Source organism: Siphateles boraxobius, unplaced genomic scaffold, assembly GCF_051911475.1.
Source record: "Siphateles boraxobius isolate OS27281-9 unplaced genomic scaffold, OSU_SipBor_1 41, whole genome shotgun sequence".
Taxonomy (NCBI): domain Eukaryota; kingdom Metazoa; phylum Chordata; class Actinopteri; order Cypriniformes; family Leuciscidae; genus Siphateles; species Siphateles boraxobius.
The window spans coordinates 829,001-835,000 of record NW_027509042.1 but is presented as its reverse complement, the minus strand read 5'-3'; the positions used below and the strand labels follow the sequence as shown (position 1 = coordinate 835,000).

Genomic DNA, 6,000 nt, shown 5'->3' with positions numbered 1-6,000 from the left:
TTACTAAAGTAAATAAAAAAGTTTAATCCAAAGTGTAACTTTCCATTTCTTCATAATCAATTGTAAAGTTTACAAGCGATTTCTAAGCGAAATTTGTTTATATAACGTTTTTTTCCCGTTGCGTAACGTTGTAACGTTGCAGCTCTCTGGTTAATATGTTCATTGAAAATAAAACTAAGATTCCTGGAGTAAATAAAAAAAAATGTATTCAATGTGTTATTTTCCGTTTCTTCTGAGTTTTCGAGCGATTTCTAAGTGAAAATCGTTTCTCCAACATTTCCCCCAGTGCAAGTCTCTGGATAGTTTGTTTATGGAGTTGATATGTCCTGAATTAACATGCATTAACCGTAAAGAGAGCTGGTCCAGATATTTATCCTCTGTCAGAAGTGCAAACACAGTTATGGAGATGGAAGTTGTGTGCATGCAGCAGCGCTCCATCTAAATTGTTTGATATACTTTAAAAAGCTCTTAGTTCTGATGACATTCCATTCAAAGCTGTTTTCCTTTTATCCCGGTGCCGTGTTCAGTCACTCAACCTCTTTTTGCTCCTCCTGTTCCTCTATCACTCTTTCTGCCCCTCCAGCCCATCTCTCTCCATCTCTTTTCTCTGACAGTCTCTCTCTCTCTCTCTCTAATGAAAAAAGATCTCTCCAGCTCGCTCTACTCAGACGGAAGATGAAACCTAATGGCTTCTCTTCTCTTTTCTTCTGGAGACGGAATATATGCACTGACCCCCTGATGGCAGAGATTCATTTCATCAGCAAAGGCTTCTGTGTGCGATAAAGCCCGTCCCATAAACAACACGAACACCCCTAACCAAAATGGAGCAGTGTTGTTTGCGTTGGATTGTGCGGATGTAAACACTCAACAGCACACTGCATTGTTGTTCAATTTAGTCATAAACTATATGAGACAAGAAACACATTCTAAGTATGCAAACATAAGCGCTTTCAAATGTGCATAACATTGGCTAACTTTCAGGAAAGTTTCTATCAAAGCAACAAACAAACGTTCTTCAAGTAACGTTAATAGAATGTTCGCTCAAAGTTATTTGGTCTTTAATAACATAATTTCCTGAAACATTTCAGTTGGATGTTTTTTCATTTGATGTTACTAATTGTTTGAGAATGGTTGTTTTTTGGGAATGTTCATTAGGGCTGTCAAAATTACTCAAAAATGACGTTCGAATATTCCCTCTAAAAAACACACATATATTCGAACTATTCGAATATCTCGTTGCGCATTTTTTCAATGACGCGCATAAGGTCAATAACAGGACAAATTAATACAAAGAGACATAACTACTTGTAAAAGTAGTTTATTTAAATTTAAACACATTTAACAACGTATTACCTACACAAAAACAAGTAAAACAACTAATGGCAAAGACCGCAGACCTCACTCTCGCTCGCGCTTGCAATATGTAATCAGTCAGTACAGTACACTAATGTTTCTGTTTAACGTTAAATAAAATGAGGCATACAATTCCGAGAAATGTGACAACGAAATTTACCCTGTGGTTCATAAAAAATAAAGTGCTATTACAAACGAAAAAGGCTACTTACATTATTTGGTGCTTGTATTAAAAAAAGGAAGAAAAAAAAACTTAAATAGCTAGCAATACAACTTTATCTCGCGGCTCCACAATGTTACCATCCCCCGACCAAAATCCAAAGTACTTCCAGACATGGCTTTTTAGATTTTGGGGGGTTACAATCAGTTTCTCTGCTGCGGTCGAGTTGGGCTCTGCACTTTCTGCCATCTTCCATGTAAATCAACTTTCAGCAGTGACGCTGTGCCAGTGCGACTCCCGTGACCTGTTCCTGATCCTTCAGGCAGCGCGCGCGCACCTCCGCTACCGCGTTTTTCCCCCCACATTCGAATATTAATTTTCAACTTCGAATTTCCGTTTTTTAAAACTATTCGACTATTTATTCGAATTTAGAATATTCGTTGACAGCCCTAATGTTCATGTTCAGAATGTTCACGTTCAAAAGTAACATTTCCATGTTTTCAAAATGCTAAAATGGAATGTTCCCTTAACGTTCGCATAACCGACATTTTTACAACAGTTAAAAAACTGTTAGCAGGTTTTCTCGAGTCACCAACAGGATTGCAAAAACATTGACTGTATTCAAATGAGTCATGGTTACATTTGTAGTGAAACACTGCGTTGTGAATCTTTGAAATCATTTAATTCGAACCAGTGATTCGGAGTTACATCATAACTGATCTGTGTGAACCCATGAACCATTGTCTGTAAGGTTATTACCGCATCGAATCTGTAACACTTTTAATAAAACATTTTCAATTGGTTTGTAAAAGATGTTTTTATGCAAGTTTTGAGTTTTCATTGCATTAACACTGTTTTTGTACGCTTCGATTCATTTCTGATTCAAATGATTTCGAAACTCCGAATCACTGTTTCGAGAAGAATTGATTCGCAAAGCTTCATGAAGCCATGGTTCAATTGATTCAAAGCTTCAAAAATCCCTTTTCCTCCCATCACTAAGCATGTGAAACAAAACAAGAAAAGGATCAATGTTGCCTTTAAATGTTTGTGCCGTTAAACCGAATGTGTTGTTAATCCTAAACTATTTAACAGTTATTTGAATCCTGCAATAGTGCCTCTTGTGGCAAGACTGAGAATGCAACCAGAACAGTGTTTCAAAGCCATCGATCTACCAAACAGGACCAAATCAGCCATCTAAAATTTCATTTCACCAAACTCAGATGGAGGCAAAGGTCATAAAAGGTCAATGTAAAACATGAAATGTTATCAGCATCACAATGAACAATGCACATTACACATCTCCTGTTTATACAGCGCTTAGAGCTTAGCTTTTCAAAAAATGATTGGTTTTATATTTGTAACGGTGGGGATACAAGACTTGATGAACGCCTCGACCAGAAACAACCTGAAATTTAGTGCACAAATAGTACAGAACATAATTGCTACGTGGTTAAGTTTGCTTGAGGAAGAAATGGGAATAAAATGGCAGTCCATCACGCTGGTGTCATTAAGTGGAGATTTATTGACTAGCACACTCTATATTCACCCGCTCGATGGGTGTCAATACAGAAATGGAATCTCGAAATGAAAGAATGGTTGATTTAATGCATTGTGGTAGCTAAAGAAATTGCATGCATAGATTCATACGGCTGCAGAACGTCTGTCATCCATTTTGTGCCGGTGCCTGATGTCCATTTTAAGTGGCTTCTTTAGTAGAGAGCCATTAGAAGAATGACCAGAAAAGTTGAGTTTAAACTCGGCCCTGTTATTGCACTGGATTCCAGATTCAAACTGAGTTTTGAAATCATAAAGACTGAAATGTTATATAAAGCCCTGTTATATAAAAGAGGACACTGTGTTTTGTTTGAAAGCTTAGAGCTGAATCTCACATAAATCTGTCCTGTGATATTTTAGTATTATTTATAAACTCTTATAATATTTATTCATATTTTGAAATAGCTTTTATTTTTATAAATTCAGTTTTCATTTTAATTTAAATTTGTTACATGCTTTTGTTTTTTTAAATTATTTTTCTTATTTAGCTTCAGATTTAGTTTTATGCATGATGTTAACTTCAACTTTATTATATATATATATATATATATATATATATATATATATATATATATATATATATATATATTTATAATGTTTTAATATACATATACATACTATATGTGTGTGTTTATATATATATATATGTATATATATATATATATATATATATATATATATATATATATTAGAGGTGGGCATAGATTAATTTTTTTAATCTAGATTAATCTCACTGTAATCTTGGAATTAATCTAGATTAATCTAGATTAAAATGGCTCATTTGAATTCTGCCGAAGGCATTCAGAATATGTGTGCTTCCCAAATAATGTCTAAAACTAAGTCTTTGAGAATAGTTCGCCTCGCGTAGGGATGTGAATTTCTGCCAAAAATGCCATTTGGCAATAGAGGAGCAAAAGTCGAATTATCGTTCGGAAAAAAAAAATAACGCACACTCACAATGACAGAAAGGGAGGCCGATTTCATCTTTAGCGATTCGTCATCAAACAAACTGTTTATTAATTGAACAAGTAACATGTTTTCGTCTTTTTTTTAACATAGTAGGCTAATTGGAAGAAGAAAAAAACAATACGACGTAGCTACAGTCCGTTTTTGCATCGCCAAACCAGATGCTCGTTAGATCATATGTCATAATGATTTTATGTGAACCTGCCTTTACCGGCAATAGCCTCCTCCTTTTTAAACAAATTAGTTTTCAATCAATGTAAACTATTCGTGTGACTATGCCCCTGCGCAATACACACACATTGCCGCGGGATGGCGGGTGTTCATTTCATAAACTGTACACAATGCTAGCTTATTTAACCTGTTAACCTTTGCCAGTGCGCCGACGCGTTTTTTTGTAGCCTATAAATTAATGTATATGTCCAAAAAAACGGATAATGTCATACTTTTTAGTAATGCTATCGTGGCGTAATAATCTGTTTGGTTGTAAAATGTATTACCCGAATGAAATGAAATCGAATGTATCGTTACATGTAACAACATGTAAATGCATTAAAATAAAGTAACGTGAGGAACGTCGCCCAACGCAACATGTAAAAGTATACACCTTGTGTCCCTGACAGGAAAATACCCTGCTGCGCGATCTCTGACGGTAGGCGCGGCGTCAATTATCTCAAATATACTAGGCTACACATGGAATTGCGCGAAAATATAACGATATTCGAAAAAGCTATTTTATGATCCCAACCCAACTTTGAGAATAGATTAACGGCCATATTTTTTTTATCGCCCGATAAGTCTCACGTTAACGCAGCACGTTAACGCCGATAATGGCCCACCACTAATATATATATATATATATATATATTAGTGCTGTCAAATCGATTAATTGCTACTAATCACATCTAGCATAAAAGTTTGTTAATATATAATTATATATTATATATATAAAATTACAAACTTTTAAGTTAGATGCGATTAGTAGCAATTAATCGATTTGACCACAAATAAACACACATATATATATATATATATATATATATATATATTTAATATTATATTATAGTCTATTTTCATTTTATTTCATATGTTTTAATATACATATACATAGTGTATATATATATATATATATATATATATTAGTGCTGTCAAATCGATTAATTGCTACTAATCACATCTAACATAATAACATTATTATAGTGAACTATAATTCTATTTTGCACTGTTTAAGATTGAGATTCACTCTTCTAGAAGAGCTCCAGTGTTGTTTCTGAGATGTCCTGTACATTTCTTTGCTTTATGAGGGAGTTTCCACAGATGGCAGGCTTGACGACTCTCCTGATATTTCTTTATAGCCCTCAGAGTCTGTGTTAAGCAACAACACAGCAAGTAATGAGTTCTGGATATGAGGAGGAGGAGAAGAGCGTAATGGACGAACAAAGAAGCCACTGACCGAGAGAGACGCCACTGATGAATTTACCCACAAACCCTCAGTGACTCTGATGCGTCTACATCATCTCTCGCTCTTACAACGCAATTAGAGAGTCGTTAGTGGAGACCAAGGCCTGATGTGGTCAGTTAGTTGATGATCAGTTGTCTGTGGGTCAAAAATCGGCTTAATTCATCTATTCATTCAGTTAAACTCGACGAGAGACCTGTCACTCAAACAACACAGAAAAACCCTGACATTCAACTAAAACAGCCAATCACGTCAGCGGAAAATATGCATACACATACTGTAAACGTTTAGTGATTTATGTAACCATACGGATTCATAAACCACAGCAAACTGAAGATGCACAAGCTTTTCTCCCGGAAACACCAAACATGGAGCTTACGATGCCTTTTTAATTATGCAAAACCTCATCTGCATATCATTTGCATATGCATCTGGTGATTTATCTGTTTTTATTGGTGCAAAAAATAGGACAAGATACAGACTAACTATATTGTTAATTAGTATTTTCTGA

The 6,000-nt window shown here is 35.0% G+C and overlaps 1 protein-coding gene across 1 annotated transcript in view; it reads right to left on the bottom strand.

Moving 5' to 3' along the window:
- The window catches only part of tox2 (TOX high mobility group box family member 2), a 144,200-nt gene that overhangs the window by 50,021 nt on the left and 88,179 nt on the right, over positions 1-6,000 (bottom strand).